At 41.2% G+C, this 18,156-nt stretch overlaps 1 pseudogene; it reads left to right on the forward strand.

Moving 5' to 3' along the window:
• The first annotated feature begins 1,098 nt into the window (after nt 1-1,098).
• On the forward strand, nt 1,099-2,487 carry LOC117015655 (elongation factor 1-alpha 1-like; annotated as a pseudogene).
• The last annotated feature ends 15,669 nt before the right edge of the window (nt 2,488-18,156 follow it).

The raw sequence follows: 18,156 nt of genomic DNA on the forward strand, positions 1-18,156 counted from the left end.
TGGATCTTAGCTCATTCAGACCAACTGCAAAGGACATTGGTGACAATTGGGGAAATCTGGATATGGATTGGGTACGAGGTGACATAAAGGAGTTATAGTTCATTTTGTTAGGTATAATAATAGTATAATGGTTATGGAGGAGGATACCTTATTATTAGAGATGCATACGAAAATATATGAGGTAAAATGTCATTGTCTATAATTTATTGTGAATACTTTGGCAAAAAGTTACATGAAGCAAATCTGACAAAATGTTAAGAATGGTTAAGTCTAGGTAATGGGTATGTGGCAGATCATTATATCATTTTTTCCTACTTTTCTGTATGTTTGAAAATGTTCATAAATTTTTTATAATAAATAAAAAATTAAACAAACACAATATGTACCATCAAAGTGAAAATGAGGTTTGAGCATTGAGGAAGAAAGCAAATATTTTTTGGAATAAAATACATGCAGAGAATATTTTTAAAGTTTCCATTATTATATTACTTTACTGATAAAAGAAATATAGTTGGGTCACCTACCAACTTTCTTCCTGCCTTACTTAAAATGAAGATTTGGAAAAACAATGTACTATAAAAATACTACTATGAAAATTTGGGAAAACAATGAACAATCCAAAAAGGAAATAAAGAAAACATTTTCATTTACAATAGCATTAAAAAAGAATGAAATACTTAGGGATAAACCTAACAAAAGAGGTGAAAGACTTCAATGCTGAAAACAACAAAACATTATTGAGAGAAATTAAAGTACACAGAAATAAATGAAGAGATCTTGTATTCATGGATTGGAGAATTTAATCTTTTTAAGATGTTAATACTACGTAAAGCAATCCACAGGTTCAGTGCAATGCCAATAAAAGAATCCCAATGGCATTTTTCATAACAATAGAAAAATTTATCTTAAATTCATATAAACTCTCAAAGGACCTCAAATAGCCAAAACAATTTTTAAGTAGAACAAAATTGGAAGACTCACACTTCTTGATTTCAAAACATTACAAAGCTACAGTAATCAAAACAGTGTGGTCTTTTTTTCACAAGTTTGCCACCTGAACACAGGTGTAGTGAAAACCACCGCTGACTCTAACCCAAAATGGGAAAGGAAAAGACACACATCAATGTCGTTGTCATTGGACACATGGATTCCGGCAAGTCTACCACTACTGGTCATCTGATCTACAAATGTGGTGGGATCGACTAAGGAACCATGGGAAAATTTGAGAAGGAGGCGGCTGAGATGGGAAAGGGCTCCTTCAAGTCTGCCTGGGTCTTGGATAAACTGAAAGCTGAACGCGAGCGTGGTGTCACCATTGGTATCTTCCTGTGGAAATTCGAGAGCATCAAGTATCATGTGACCATCATTGATGCCCCGGACACAGAGACTTTATGAAAAACATGATTCGAGGCACATCTCAGGCTGACTGTGCTGTCCTGATTGTTGCTGCTGGTGCTGGTGAATGTGAAGCCGGTGTCTCCAAAAATGGGCAGACCCGTGAGCATGCCCTTCTGGCTTACACACTGGGTGTGAAACAACTAATTGTGGGTGTTAACAAAATGGATTCCACTGAGCCGCCTTACAGCCAGAAGAGATACGAGGACATTGTCAAGGAAGTCAGCACCTACATTAAGAAAATTGGCTACAACCCTGACACAGTTGCATTTGTGCCAATATCTATCTGGTTGGAAAGGTGACAACATGCTGGAGCCAAGAGCTAACATGCCTTGGTTCAAGGGATGGAAAGTCACCTGTAAAGATGGCAATGCCAGTAGAACCACACTACTTGAAGCTCTGGATTGCATTCTGCCACCAACTCGTCCAACCGATAAGCCTTTGCGTCTGCCCCTTCAGAATGTCTACAAAATTGGTGGTGTTGGTCCTGTCCTTGTGGGCCGAGTGGAGAGTGGTGTTCTCAAACCCGGCATAAATGGTCACCTTTGCTCCAGTCAGTGTTACAACTGAAGTCAAGTCTGGTGAAAGGCACCATGAAGCTTTGAGTGAAGCTCTTCCTGGGGACAATGTGGGCTTCAATGTCAAGAATGTGTCTGTCAAAGATGTTCGTCGTGGCAATGTGGCTGGTGACAGGAAATATGACCCACCAATGGAGACAGCTGGCTTCATTGCTCAGGTGACTATCCTGAACCATCCAGGCCAAATCAGTGCCAGATAAGCACCTGTGCTAGATTGTCACACAACTCACATTGCTTACAAATTTGCTGAGCTGAAGAAGATTGATCGTCGTTCAGGGAAAAACCTGGAAGATGGTCGAAGTTTCCGAAATCTGGTGATGCTGCCGTCATTGACATGGTTCCTGGCAAGCCCATGTGTGTTGAGAGCTGCTCTGACTACCCTCCTCTGGGCCGTTTTGTTGTTCGTTACATGAGACAGACAGTTGCTGTGGGCGTCATCAAAGCAGCAGACAAGAAAGCACCTGGAACCGGCAAGGTCACCAAGTCTGCCCAGAAAGCTCAGAAGACTAAATGAATATTATCCCCAATATCTGCCACCCCAGTCTTAATCAGTGGTGGAAGTCTCAGAATTGTTTGTCTCAATTGGCCATTTAAGTGTAATAGTAAAATACTGGTTAATGATTACAATGCATCGTAAAACCTTCAGAAGGAAAGGAGAATGTTTTGTGGGCCACTTATATTTTTGTGTGGCAGTTTTTAAGTTACTAGTTTTTAAAATCAGTACTTTTTAATGGAAACAACTTGACCAAAAATCTGTCACAGAATTTTGAGACCCATTAAAACAAAGTTTAATGAGAAAACAAACAAACAAACAGACAAAAACAAAAAACCCAGCATGGTACTGGCATAAAGGCAGACAAATAGACAATGGAATAAGACAGAAAGCCTAGAAATAAACCCTTGTGTATATGATGAAGTGATGTTTGACAAGGAGATCAAGACCACTCAATGGGGAAAGAACAGTCTCTTCAACAAATGACTTTGGGAAAACTGGATATCCATATACAAAAGAATGAAGTTGGACCCTTATCTTACACCATATACAAAAAACAACTCAAAATCAATCAAAGATCTAAACTTAAGACCTAAAAAATAATACTCTTAGAAGAAAATATAAAGGAAAAGCTCATGACATTGGACTTGGCAATGATTTCTTGGATATGACACCAAAAGTACAAGCAACAAAAGCAAAAATAGACAATTGAAACTACACCACATTAAAAAATTTTGTTCTTCAAAGGACACTCAAAAGAGTGAAAAAGCAATCTATGGAATGAGAGAAAAATCTGCAAATCATACATCTGATAGGAGTTAATAATGTCCAGAATATACAAAGAACTCTTATAACTTAGCAACAAAAATTCAAACAACCCAATTAAAAAATGGGCAAAGGACTTGAACAAGTATTTTTCTAAAAATTATGTAGAAATGGCCAACACGCATATTAAAAGATGCTCAACATCACTAACCATCAGAGAAATTTAAATCAAACCATGAGATAACACCTTACACTCATTAGGACGGCTACTATTAAAAAAAAATAACAACAGAAAATAAGTATTGATGAGGATGTGGAAAAATTAGAACCCCAATGCACAGTTGGAAGGCTTACAAACTGATGCAACTGCTATGGGAAACAATACAAAGATTCCTCAAAAAATTAAAAATAGACTTATTGTATTGTCCAGCAATCACACTTTGAGTATTTATCCAAAAGAATTGAAATCAGAATCTCAAAAAGATATTTGTACACTCATGTGTGTAGTGGCACTATTCACAATAACTAAGAGAGAGAAGCAACCCAAATATTCAACAATTGAATGCATAAACAAAATGTGGTATGTACATAAATAGAATATTTTTCAGCCTTAAAAAGGAAGGATATCCTATCACATGCTACAACATGGATGAAACTTGAAGACCTTATGCTAAATGAATAAGCAAGTCACAAAAGACAAATAAGATTTGTGATATTCTACTTATATGAAGTATCTAATGTACAGGTTGTCCCTCCTTATCCGCAGGTTTCGCATCATGAATTCAAAGTATTTTCTTTCTGTGGTTGGGAATTCGTAGACGTGGATGGCCGACTGTATGCCTTGTTCTATGCCATTTTCTATAAGGGACTTGAGCATCTGTGGATTTGGGTATCTGTGCGGTGTCCTAGAACTAATCCCCCATGGATACTGAGGGACAACTGTAGTCACAATTCATAGAGACAGAAAGTAGAAAGGTGGTTACCAGTGGCAGTAGGGCGGGGGGAGAAGAGGATTGTTTGACAGGTATCCATTTTCATATTGTCAAGATGAAAGCATTCTGGAGGTCTGTTTACAGCAATGTGAATATAGTTAACATTACTGAACTATACTCTTAAAATTGGTTAAGGTGACAAATTTTATGTTATGCTTGTTTTTACCACAATAAAAAAATGAGGGGGGAAAAAACTTGGGAACAGAACTGTCAAATTGTTTAAATCTCCCAAATGAAGTATTTCAGTAGGTTTTGAACTGAAACACTTTGTTAAATATATAAGAACACAACACCCTCTGCTTAGTCTGCAAGAGCATCAGGGAACATACTGTGTTTCCCTGAAAATAAGACCGTGTCTTATATTAAGATTTGCTCCAAAAGACGCATTAGGGCCTATGTTCAGGAGATGTCATTCTGAAAAATCATGCTAGGGCTTATTTTCTGGTTAGGGCTTATTTTCGGGGAAACACGGTAGTGATTTACTTGCCAAGTGTCAACGCAAATTTTTGCATAATTGTGGTAGAAGAGATGGAAAAATGAATATCATGATTTAGGAGAACACATCCAGTGATGTCCTTACTGCATTTACTTTCTGTGACAGTCTTTTTCAACGATGACATTAATCAAAATCAAGTGTTGAAAGAAACAGATCTTCAAATTATATTATCACACAATGTTAAGTCAATTAAAAAAATTGAATTATGTTTAATTCAAAATACTACTAATAAACATATTTTAATGCTATCTTAATGAGAACTATTCATTACAACAAACTATTGACCTAGTAATACAATTATAAAAATATCTATTAAATATTTGTTATTTAATAGATAAATAGCGTTCATTCTTTTAAAATGTCTTTGATTGCAGCTCAAGTCTTTTGACTGATGGGCTGCTTGTATAGAACAATTTTGGGGGTCATTGCTGTAACGTTCAGGAGCCTCTTCACACTCATCAACCCTGGAGAACCCTGTCTAATCCTTCCAGGAATTCTGAACCAGATGTATGAAGAGGCTGCGATAGAAAGGGAAGAAAGGAAGGGGGAGTACTGGATTTAGGAAGGAAAGAAGACAGACCTTTCTTCTAATTTGATTTTTAAATTTTTCCCATTATAAAGAACACTGTACAGTAGAGCTTTCTGTGAGGAAGGAAATGGCCTTAATCTGTGCTGTTGGATGTAATAGCTACTAGCCACTGAGCATTTGACATGTGCCTACGGTGGCTGAGGAAATGAATTTTAAATTTTGTTTAATTTAAATTAATTAAAATTTAAATAGGCACATACGACTGATCGCTACTGGCTTGGACAGTGCAGTGCTAGAAAGAAACCACAGCCAAACATGCCTAAAGTGTTTAGTGACTGAAGGGAAATATGAAATGTGTGAACCTAACCATGGAGAACAGCACATGTGTTAACATAAAAAGTAATTTGGTGCACGGATGTAGAGATGGCATAATCTGAACGATGTAGGAGTCTGAATTATCCCAAAGTGGTCTTACATTTTCTTTCTTACCTTGATGGAAGATTTATAGTTTCTATTTTGGTGCAGAATGGCAATGTAACTTACGTTTCACAGTTTACCTGCCAAAAAAAGGTGTATGCAATATTCTTTTTGCCAGTTTAATTATATTTCATAGTTTCAAATTATTTTTCCTTTGGAAGTTGCAGGCAGGGAGATATGCACCCCTCTTCCTTTATCCTGTACCCTAGGCTTATTCTTTCATCAGTGCAAATGCGGCAACTTCAGTCTTTTTCTCTCCACGGATGTAGATTTCAACTTCTCTTTAACCCTTTGTTAAGTCTCCTCCTCCAAAAAATATCTCCTCAAATGCTGACATAAAATTTCTTTAAAAGCAAGCAACGTATTTTGTTCTCCAGTTGTAGATAAAGGCTTGTGATAGAAATACTACCTAACGTAATACAAGAAACTCACATATGTTAGGGAAAAAAATCAATTAGTGAACTGGGGAGGCCCTTGGCTCCTTCCCTATGAGGGAGAGGATGAGTGAACCACGGGTTCCATTAAAAAAGGGGTGCAGATGGCAAATGTTTTTTGAAAGTATATTGTGGGAATAAAGAAGAACCATATTTTTAGTCATCATCATCACTCTGCCTTGGGCCAAATGGGAAGAACAAACTGAAATCAGTGGTTGGGATGCTTGAAGCGCTGGGCTGTGGAATTTAGAATGACTCAGCGATGACTTGGCTGTATAGGGACATTGTAAATTCTAGGAGGACAGGGACCAACTACAATATATTTCCCATCTGTTCCTGGTAGTCTCTAGCATGCTGCCAAGCACATGGTGTTTAAGTGTCTGTTGGAAAAGTGACAGACTATAACTCTTGAAAACCTATTTAAATCTTGGAGCACTGCCTAAGCAGTGAGCATTTTCTTTTCCTCTTGTGCAAGTGGATGAGAAAATTAACTAATTAAAAGCTTCCTGGATATTTCCTCCCAGCCTTTGCGCCTCGCTGATGAGAACTTAGATTGAAGAGCTCTTCTTGAAGTCTTATGGCAACAGGCAATTGCTAATGAAAATCAGTGTTAACTACATGAGCACTTTGGAAATTAACATAAGAAGGCTTTCCACGTAAACTCAGAATTTTCACTTGTCAGAGCAAGACATTATCGAGAAAAATGATAACATTTTATTGAAAGATATTAATGAATATCTAAATAAATGCAGAGAAGTGCCATGTTTGTGACTGGGGAGATGCAAGGCCATCAAGGTGTCAATTTTCCCAGAATCAAGCTATAAATACAATGTAATTCCAAAAAAAATTGCAATAAAATTATCCTGAAACGCAACAAGCTGATTTATACATTTATATGGAAGAGTAAAGAGCCAAGAGTAGCCAAGACACTCTTGACAGAAAAGAACCAGATTGTGGTGATATTGCAGTTTGATATTGTCATAAGGAGATAAAACTAGACTGACAAACACAAGAGAAGTCCAGAAACAGAAGCACAAGTCCATGGAAATGTAAGATGTGTCTGGGGGACATTGCATGAGGAGGAAGTGATGGACAAGTCGATAAATGGCTTTGTGGCCGCATAATTGACTTTACGCTCTATGCTTTCACCTCCACTCACCCATCACTCCGGATGGTCATTGCTTTGTTCTCTTTCTGTCTCTTCCACAAACTTGTCAGCATTGAGGGTGTCTTATCCCCCCTGTTTGCATCACCTCACACAATGTCCAGTACATAGTACGGGCCTCAACAAAACTCAGTTCCATCTTTTATGAAAATGTGGCATCTACTCCGCGGGGCCACTGTAAGAATTAAGAGACAGAATTTAAGTAGATCAGTTAGAGCTGTGCTTTGCATAGATTGTGCACCCCCAAATGGTCATCATAATAGTTAGTGTATTGAGTCCTATTATGTGCCAGGCACCGCTCTACACTCTTCATAAGAATTATCTCAATTTAATCCCTGTAGCAATTCCATGAGCCATTGAGAGACTAGAGACTTTGTCCAAGGCCGTATGCTAGTAGGTGGGAATTGAGGCTTCAAACCTAAACTGTATGGTTTCCACTGGCATTCCAACGTAATCATAACCATCATATTACACTATGTTTCATACCAGTGCCTTAGTTTTGTGTAGAAGACCACAACAAGTATCCGTGGCATGGATAAGCTCATGAGTGATCCTGAGTCCTCTCAAAACGTCTTTGAGATTTCCGTCTTATTGCATCTTGAAGGAGCTCTGGTTAGCTGGAGGGGTAACAAGTGTGATCCATCTCATCTCCAAGTATGTAAGAGAAACAAGGTGTTAAGGAAGGAGAGCACCCCTCAGTCACCAGGAGAGATAAGACGGGCACCTGCAATTCCTGGCCACTGCGCTGTACGGAGCAGAGTGCATCGCTGGCCTGGCTGGGGGCGTTTGAGTGCTGGGCTGCGAGGGGAGGCTGCATGGACGATCAGCTGCATGAGCCCGTGACCGCTTGGGATCCCTACTCCCCAACTGTGCCTAAACCACAATGAGATATCACCGCACACCTACACCGATCAGCATGCTTACAGGAAGTCGTGACAACACCAAACACTGGTGAGGATTCGGACAAATAAGATCACTCAGACATTGCTGTCAAGAATGTACAGTGGCACAGCCACTCTGGAAAACAGTTTGGCAGTTTCTTAAAATATAAACAGGCACCTATCAGATGACCGAGCAATGGCACTCTTGGGCATTTATCTCCCGAGAAATGAAGACTTGTCCACACAAGAACTTGTACACAAGTTCTATTTGTAGTAATGCCCTTCAATGGGTGAACAGGTAGACCGGTCCTGGTGCATCCATGCCATGGAATACTATGCAGCACTAAAGACGGATGGCAGTCCATACACTCAACAACCTGCACGAATATCCAGAGCTTTATGCCAAGTGATAAAACCGCTCCTACAAACTTACATGTTATCCAATTCTGTCTACAACATCCTTGGGAGGACAAAATTACGGAAGTGGAGAATAGATTAATGGTTGCCAGGGGCGCAGAGGGGGTAAAGATGGAGGGAGGTGGGGTGACTGCAGGAGGGAAGCAGGAGGGGTCCCTGTCGTGATGGAACTGCTCCCTGTCTCGACTATGTCAGTACCCTGGCTGTGATATTTTACCATAGTTACTATTGGGGAAACAGAATAAAGGGCATAGCGAACTTCTCCGTATTATTCCCTGCATCTGCATGTGAATCTAGAATGATCTCAGTATAAAAAGATTTAATTAAAAAAGAAAAGCAGTCCCATGATCTCTTTTTAAAATATTTTTACTTTTGTACTTCTTTACACCTACACATAATTTTACATAAATGTACAGGGTTTACTTCAAATGCAGTCTTTTTTGTCTTCTCCTTTCTTGCTCCTTCCCTTCTTCCTTCTAAAATCTTTACCCACATCACCCCCCCACCTTTAACTGCTGTTAACTGCCTTCTGTGGAACAAAGGAACCACAGGTGATGCTAGTTGTTAGACTGGGGGAAACATCAATAATGCAGATGACAGAGTTAATATCGTTAATATTCAAAGAGGTCTCACAAATTCACAAGGAAAAGATCAAGCACCCAATGGAAAATAATGGGCAAAGATTTGAAGAGATGATTCACGGATGGGCAAATTCAGAATCAAGCTATAAGTGACAAGAGGCTGAAACTCACCAGCAACCAGGGCAATGCAAATTCAAGTAACAATGAATATCACTGTATACCCATTAAATTGGGGGGAAAAATCACTGCCAGAGATGTGAGGGCCAAAGGCACTTTCACTTGTTGCTGTGGAAATGTGAATTATAAACGGCAATCTGGTACATCTATCATAATTTAAAAAAACACATGTATTCTTTAAAAATTCTTTGAGCCATGCACTTAAGAATTATGTACTTGACTGTATGTAAGTTATGCCTAAGTAAAACGGAAATTTGTAAAATACATCTACGTATGTCTTAGTAACACTCTTCTGGAAATCTATCCCATGAACTAAAATCACCAGTCTGTGCAAGACCACATTGGTCCTGAGATGTTTATTACAATATTGTTTGTTGTGCCAAAAACAAACTAGGAATAGAATAAGAAATGCCACATGTGGAGGCAGGCTTGAACATGGCATAATCACGCTATAGAGTATCATGCAGTCATTAAAGGGAGCATGTCCGAGTTATGCAGATGGCTTGGTGATACTTTCTCAAGTATTGCTGAGTAAGAAAAGCTAGATATAAAAAAGCATGTAAAACGTGATCCTCTTTTTATAAAGTAATTGTCAAGGAACCTTGCATATGTGTCTGTATATACACATCCATGTATATATCCTTGAGTTGCTTTTTTTTCCACTGATTTTTTTAAAATAAATTTTATTGGGGAACAGAGTATTTCTCCAGGGCCCATAAGCTCCAATTAGTTTTCCTTCAATCTAGTTGTGGAGGGCACAGCTCAGCTCCAAGTCCAGTCACCATTTTCAATCTTTAGTTGCAGGGGGCGCAGCCCACCATCTCATGTGGGAATTGAACCGGCAACCTTGTTGACAGCTTGTGCTCCAACCAGCATGAGCCATCCGGCCGCCCCTCTGGAAACTCAGCAGCAGCTTGTTGTCTTCAATCTAGTTGTGGGGGGTGCAGCTCACTGGCCCATGTGGGAATCCTGGCCCATGTGGGAATCGAACCGGCAACCCTGTTGTTCAGAGCTCCCACTCTAACCAGCTGAGCCATCTGGCCGCCCCCACACTAATTATTTTAAATGTTGAGAAGGTTATCAAGTTGAAGGTTATCTGAACCTGCTCCCATTTTCCATACTGTGCATAAACACATCCAACTCCATTTGGGGAGCTGATAAATTAACCCCACTGACCCCTCACTAACTCTCCAGGTTTCGGGGATTCACAAGCCAGGAAAATTTCCTTGGCAGCACACGAATATCTGTGTTAACCCTGCCCACTTCCTAGTGGATCAAATGCAGCAGTTTTAGTGACTTAATGTCACCCACAAACAGCAGAGCCTTCTGGAATGAAATCCTCTTGCTAAATTGTCTACCCTGCACTCTCTCCCCATGGCATCTGTTTGCACTGTCTCCTTATGGAGCCATCCCATTTCCCAACTCCACTTAAAATACATTCTATTTGAAGGTGTTTTCAAACATTTGGGAGTGTTCTGGGGGTAATAACATAATCATGACACCTAACGTCTGTTGAGCCTGGCACATGGTAAGGGTTCTATAAACATCAGCCTCTGAGTGGCTGTTGGAGGAGGGAAGGATAACGGAGAGGAAGAAGGGGAATGAGGCCAAAGGTGGAACCAACAGCTGTGGGGAAAGAGGGGATGCTTCTAGCCCCTTCCCACAGACCCCTCAGGTTTAAGGTGTCCTTCTTGCATTTAATTCTTATGAAGAGGTCTCAGAACAGAGGTCAACTTTCTCCTTCCCTTAGGAGACGATATTTAACCTCAAGAAACATTTTTTAATATTTTTTTAATATTATAAAATTAATCAAAATGCTACTACACACCTATTAGAATGGCCAAAATCTGGAACACTAACACCAAGTGCTGGTGGGGGGATATGGAAGCAACAGGAACTCTCATTCGTTGCTGGTAGGAATGCAAAATGGTCCAGCCACTTTGCAAGACAGTTTGGGGGTTTTCTTACAAAACTAAATAGACTTTTACCATATGATCCAGCAATTGTGTTCCTTGGTATTTACCCAAAGGAGTTGAAAACTTATGTCCACAGAAAAATCTGCCCATGGATGTTTATAACAGTTCTATAATTACCAAAATTTGATGGTAATTTTGCAGCAACCGAGATGTCTTTCAGTAGGTGAATGGATAAATAAATTGTGATATTACATTCAGGCAATGGAATATTATTCAGCCCTAAAAGGAAATGAGCTATCAAGTCATGAAAAGACATGGAGAAACCTTAAACGCATGTTCCTACTCAGTGAAGAAGGCAATCTGAATAGCTACCTACTGTATAGTTTCAGCTGCATGACATTTTGGAAAGACGAAACTATGGAGACAATAAAAGGGTCAGTGGTTGCCAGGGTCGGGGAGAGAGAGAGATGAACAGGCAGAGCACAGAGGATTTTGAGGGCAGTGAAACTATTCTGTATGATACTGTCATGGTGGACCCATGTCATTATACATTGTTCAAACCCGTTAGAATATACAACACCAAATGTAAGCTATGGACTTTGGGTAATAATGATGTATCAATATGGGTTCATCAATTGTAACAAATGCACCGCTCTGGTGAAGGACGTCGATAACGGCAGAGGCTGTGCACGTTTGCGAGCAAGGGGGATACGGAAACTCTACATTTTCTGCTTGATTTTGCTGTGACCCTAAAACCATATTTCAAAGCCCCAGAACTCAGGAGTGCAAAATTGAAATTGCCTTTGTTTTCTAAAAAGAAACAGTCATCTTGAACCTCTGAAGCAGAACACTGTTGATGGCCCTGCATAGTCCCTCAGCATTCATTGCTCCAGTAGAGGGTAACCCTATAGCTTCTGACTGTGCCTCTTTCCCTGGGGGCTTTCTCTGGCCACTCCTGATGGATAGGGCAGGCTGGAAGGACCAGGGGACCAACTTAACCAATGACTGATCCAGCTTCCTGGTTCTCATTGATGGTGGGTGAGGGCTCCAAGGGTGTTCCACGCGGGCTCCCAGACGTTTCTCAGTTTGAGCTCCCATTGCCCGCAGCAGTGATCTGCTCGTCAATGCAGTCCTTATGGGCGGCCTTCCTTTTGCATCTCTTTTCCCAACTCCCTTACCAGTCTTTTCAGGGACCACCTCCTAGAGATAAGCCACTTGCACTTAAATCTTTCCTCAGGGTCTGCTTTTGGGGTAGCCTACATCAAGAGAGCCCCCTTTCTACCTAAATACATAAAACTTACTACAGTCATGTACAGGCCGCTTCAAATTTAAACTCAGTCCCATTTAAGATTCCCTGCCCCACCCCCAAACCCACCCACTCCATGTTTCTGCAAATGTGTGTGTGTCTCTAGGTTCTTAGGGTTGAAGGGGGGTGGGAATGAGGGAGTGTTTGCGGTGTCACGGTGCTGTCTGGGGGCAGTGAGTGTGGGAGGCCTCCCAGCTGGGCACAGGTCACAGGTACAGTAGGAGAAGTGGGAAAGGGGAGGTTTTGTTTACATCTTGCAATTACTGTCCCACCATACACCCATCACAAGGAGTGGCTGTCTTTTATGTAACTAAAGGCTGTGCACAGAATGAGGCCATGAAGGAATTGTGAAAGACCTGGTACAAATAACATCCTAGGAGTGGAATTTTGGATTGAAACCTTTGGAAACAGAGCTGAACTCTATCATGTAAAGTTTCCAGCTGCTCTTTAAACAAGCTGGTTTTAAGAGCTCCCCTCTCTAGCCCTTCCCTGCCTCCCCCACCAATATAACCCCTTTTGTGGTTTGAATGGGCTGAGCACCCAATGCTGGTGAGAGATTTCCCAAAAGCCACTTCTGATGGAAACATGACCTTGAAAAGTTTAGAGGAATTCAAAGGTGAATCTTAGAGGTGAGATGTGTGGTCTCTCTGTGACTTATTTCTCTTAGTCAATATTAATTTTGAGACCTGTCCAGGTTGATATGTACAGCAGAGGTTCAATCATTTTCCTGCTGTTTATTCCAAAATATGAATACAAGAAATTTTTTAAAAAATTTCTGCTATATAGTATTCCATTTTATGAATATTATCACAATTTATTGATCCATTCTTCTGTCAATGGACGTTTAGGGTTGTATCCCTCTTTCAAATTAGAAACAATTTTGCTTTGAACATTCTATTTATGCCTCCCAGTAACACATGTATAGGAGAAATGGAATTGTCATATATATTATATTTATTATTATATGCAGAATATAAATATAGTACATATTTTATTTATAGCATATACTCGTATTTATATAAGAATACTTTAGTATATAATGCAATATTTATATAGTATTATATTTTATTTATTTATTTCTAGCCTCTAAATTTTTTCTAATTATTGTGTTTGTCTCTGTCCATGGCTTTCCTCAGATGTTTGGTTGTCTGCTCACCTTGAAGTACAGGTCACTAAGATGAATACGAAGCTCTGTGCACTTGGGTGACACTTGTTGACCTTGGGTCTCACCACAGAGTGACTTGGCTTCCATTATGTTACGGAAACTCCATGCCAATATCTTTAGGTCTTTTCTCTTTGGATTGGGTTGATTTCCAGAGGTGGAAAAAAACAAGCTTGTCTAGCCGAAGGAGATGACCCTGGCTACAAAATTCAGGGGACAAGAGGAGGATGAGGCGTGGGGTGTCAACATTCAGTACGTAGACAGAGTTTTTGCTTATTTTTCAGTCTTCAATATGTAGCTTTAGTCCTCAGCTGTGCCTGGTGTCTCCACTTGGTTCTCTCTGGGGGAAAATCCTTCAGTCTTCGGATGGATAATCTGGGAGTCCATTTGCTTGTGACCCAGACTTTCAACTGCATTCTGTTGTCAGCATCACCCTCGTCCTGTCCCCACGAATGCCTGAACTTTTGGGAGTTCTGCTGAGCAAAGGAAGTTGTTTCTTGGATTTCTCCCCTGCTGACTTTAGATTCCACTTTCCTGTGTTCCTAGTTCAGGTACTACTTTCCTAGGGCTACCCAGCTTCCAAAATGTGGCTGCCATTTCCTCTCTTACTATCTTCATGTTAATGGTTTACGTGTTTTACAAAGCCTTTTTGTTAGTGTTTCTTAGGTAGGTTTAGGAGATAATTGGGTGTTCAGTCCATTATTTTCAGTTAGAAAAATCTCAAACTTACTTCTTCTACTAAGTATTTCCTAAAATAGTTCAGTCTGGGAGCTGTCAATGGCCATAGTATACTTACCTACCCCCACGGGGCACTGATTATCAGTCCTGGCTGGCCCTTCAGAATCACCGGTGGAGCTTATTGAAACATACAGGCACCCGGGCCCTCCCCAAAGGTTAACTGATTTTCAGACCTAGGTGGGATCTAGGAATCTGCATCTTAACATGTGCTTCAGATGCTGTTTGAAACCATTGCAGTATAGAAGCTCCCTGTACCAACCCCTGACAGATGGTTAACCAGATCTGAGTTCACAGCTTCATTGGCAGGAGTGCAAATTATTAGATGGTTCTGAATATAAGAAGTGATTTAATATGCACAACCCAAATCTGTATTCCGGGGGAATTTCCATCATTGTTTGTAGTTGTATTTCTTGATTTATACCTCACATGCACGGTCACTATTCATATGACTAGCCTTCAAATATTGAAGGCAGTTACTATTTTCCATCCCCCTTTGGCCTCCTCTTTGTTTTTAAATTTTTTATTGGGGAATGTTGGGGAACAGTGTGTTTTTCTAGGCCCATCAGCTCCAAGTCAAGTCATTGTCCTTCAGTCTAGTTGTGGAGGGCACAGCTCAGCTCCAAGTCAAGTTGCCATTTTCCATCTTTAGTTGCAGGGAGCACAGCCCACCATCCCATGCGGGAATTGAGCCGGGCAACCCTGTTGTTGAGAGCCTCCCACTCTAACCAACTGAGCCATCCGGCTGCCCCTCCGGAAGCTCAGCGGGCAGCTCGGTTGTCTTCAATCTAGTTGAGGAGGGCGCAGCTCACTGGCCCATGTGGGAATCAAACTGGCAACCCTGTTGTTACGAGCTAGCGCTCTAACCAACTGAGCTATCGGCTGCCTGCAAGGCTTCCTCTTTTCTTGGGTGAACTCTTCTCTCCTTCCTAGAGCATGGTTTTCCATACCCTTCACCATCCTGTGCAGCTGTTTCTGGCAACCAACTCCAGTTTTATCAACATCCTTATGGAAATGTAATGTTCCAAATAGAACCCAATGCTCTCAGTGTGTGAGCCCCAGAGTGCAAGGTGGATGTTTTGTCCCTAGAGTCAGATTTTTACATATATTAATGTGGCCATTTGATCACACTGTTTCATTTTTGTTTTTAAAGCCCATTATTACTGATGGTTCAGTTTGGTCTTGGAACCAGATGTCCTCTCCTAGTGAGATCTTCCCTCTAGATTCCTTAAGTTAGGTCTCCCACTGCTACACTCAATAAGGGACTCTCTAACAATATGTTGAATGAATAAATAGATAAATGAGTGAATGAGTGGACTTTAACAGGGAGTTGAAGGGTGTTTTCCTGATGTCATGGAATTTTGGTGGAGCCCTAAAAATGAGGATCGTAGGTGAAGTTACCCTCATTTCAAAGAGAAGTGCAATACATACCTATACCAGAATTACGAAGAAAATATTAGATTAAGGTCAATGGTCATCAACCTCTTCTCCTAAGTCCAGTCTTTATGAGACCATCTATTTGAAATGATGATTGGCGAGTCATTGGGAAAGGAGAGCTCAGTCTTGTGGGAGCTGCTGTGGTATTTCCTCTCCTCTGTCCATGGTTCTTCCACACTCCCCCCACCTGGCCTCTTACACCTGGCTGGTGGCTTGCTGAGATGCAGAATCCTGTAGTCCCATTTTGGTGTAGCCACAGGGAAGGAAGGAGGGGAGAATTCTTATGAGATCCTGGACCTGGGAGATTTAAGTGAAACAGGAACTAGAGCCTACGTCTTATCAGGTCATGATGCTAAAGATGGAATATTAGTTGGCACTGACCATGATGGCAGAGCAAGGAGCACCCCCAGCATTTGGGGAAGCGAGGATGAGTGAGCGGATACCATGGAAGGTCACCAGGTTTAAGCAGCTTTCATGGGAGCTTGCCCAAGAGGTGAAGAGACTCCAGGCAGGAAGAAGGTTTGGGATGAACTGATGGGGTAAGAATCTGAAAGGAGGAGGCATGTAGTTTCTGCAGAGAGTACCTTAACTCAGAGAACTAAACAGGATGGAAGCTTGTGTAGAGATACTTCCACATGACCATCGCCCCCACCCGCCCAAATGCACCTTACCGGGGCAAGGTTGACAGCCTGCCATGTACAGAAGAGACATGTAGAGACAGCCAAAAAAGAACCACAAACAGCACTAGCTAAGTACATTGATGCTCTGCTGTTTTCTCTAATCCTCCCTTCCTTCTCTTGCTTTGCCCCATAGGAAGGAAGACACGAAGGAAGGGCAGAACAGCTCATAGCCCCCTTCCTCATTGCACGTCTTCAAGTTACAGTTCAGGTAGGAGCTGAAAGGAGAATTGATGCTAAGAATTGCATGAAATTGGAATTTCGACTTGGACTAGACTGGTTTTGACTTTATGATAGCTCAACAATGAATCAGATTAAAGTGAGATTGTTCTTATTATTGAAAGTGGTTGATTAGTCTGAGATGTTTTCTAGGGGTGGGGATCAAGCAGTTTTGAAAGAAAATGGGTAAATGAAGCTCTTTCCTGTTTGGATCTCAACAAGCTCAGCATATTTAATATTGAATAAATGAAATGGACTCAGGATTGGTGATAGTGGATTCCTATAATTGTGCACTCCAAATCCCAGAGAGCTGCTCATTTCTGGGACTCCTGAGAGCAGCTCCCTGTGGGCAAGATCCATCACTCATTCATTCACCCATTCCATTTAACTTTTAACTGTCTTCTTATTTTCTGCCTAACACGGAGCTAGGCCCTGGGGGTCCTAAATGAGTGAACCAGATCCCTGACTCCAGGAGCTTGCCTTGCTCTTAGAAGAGGGGGGATTCCACTGAGCTCAGGCCTGGGAGACAAGAGGGAGTTGTCATTCAAGATGGGGGCACGGTCTCTTAGAGGTTGGGTTCCTGACACCCCACTCTAGCCTCTTACTTCCTGGCTGGTGGCCTGCTGATATGCAGAATCCTATAGTCCATCTGGCCCTGGCTTGCACATTCATTCATTCTTCATTCATTCATGTGTGTGGAGTATCTACCTACTGTTAGGGTAATCTTCTTTGGCATCTTTCTTAGAGGGGGCATCCCTGATGGCTGTAGATCTTCCAGCATGATAAGTCTACTTCTCACTTTCTGAGGAATTCTGACAGCAAAGGGGTGGGGTGGTTTTAATGTTTTGGAATCTATCTTTTCTGATTAATAACTGTCTGACTTTTCCAGTTGCTTCCTAGTGCTCTGTTGACTTCAGACTGAATCTAGAAAATAGGATAGATCCAATTTTCAGGAGTCAGAGCACCTGAGAGCCTGAATGCCCCCAGGGAAGGGAGGAAGGATCCTGGCTTTATGGTATTCCTGCCCCCATCCAAACCTTGGGAATAGGATTGCCAGATAGAGTTGCAATATTGGACATACTTATTCCAAATTATGTATCTGAAAGTCAAATTTAAGTGGGCATCCTGTATTTTAATTTGTAAAGCTGGCAGGACTACCAGGGCAGGGCTCTCCCTGGCCTGAGAAAGACCAGGAGACTCATATTTCAGTTTTCAGGAGCCTCTTCCCCTACAAGTCTTCTCCTCACTCCTGCAGGGTGGGGCTCGTGTGACCCTACTGTTGATTCTCCACAACTATCCCTCACTCTTTCCAGCCCTGGTGTGA

This window comes from Rhinolophus ferrumequinum, chromosome 23 (genome assembly GCF_004115265.2).
Source record: "Rhinolophus ferrumequinum isolate MPI-CBG mRhiFer1 chromosome 23, mRhiFer1_v1.p, whole genome shotgun sequence".
NCBI classification, from domain to species: domain Eukaryota; kingdom Metazoa; phylum Chordata; class Mammalia; order Chiroptera; family Rhinolophidae; genus Rhinolophus; species Rhinolophus ferrumequinum.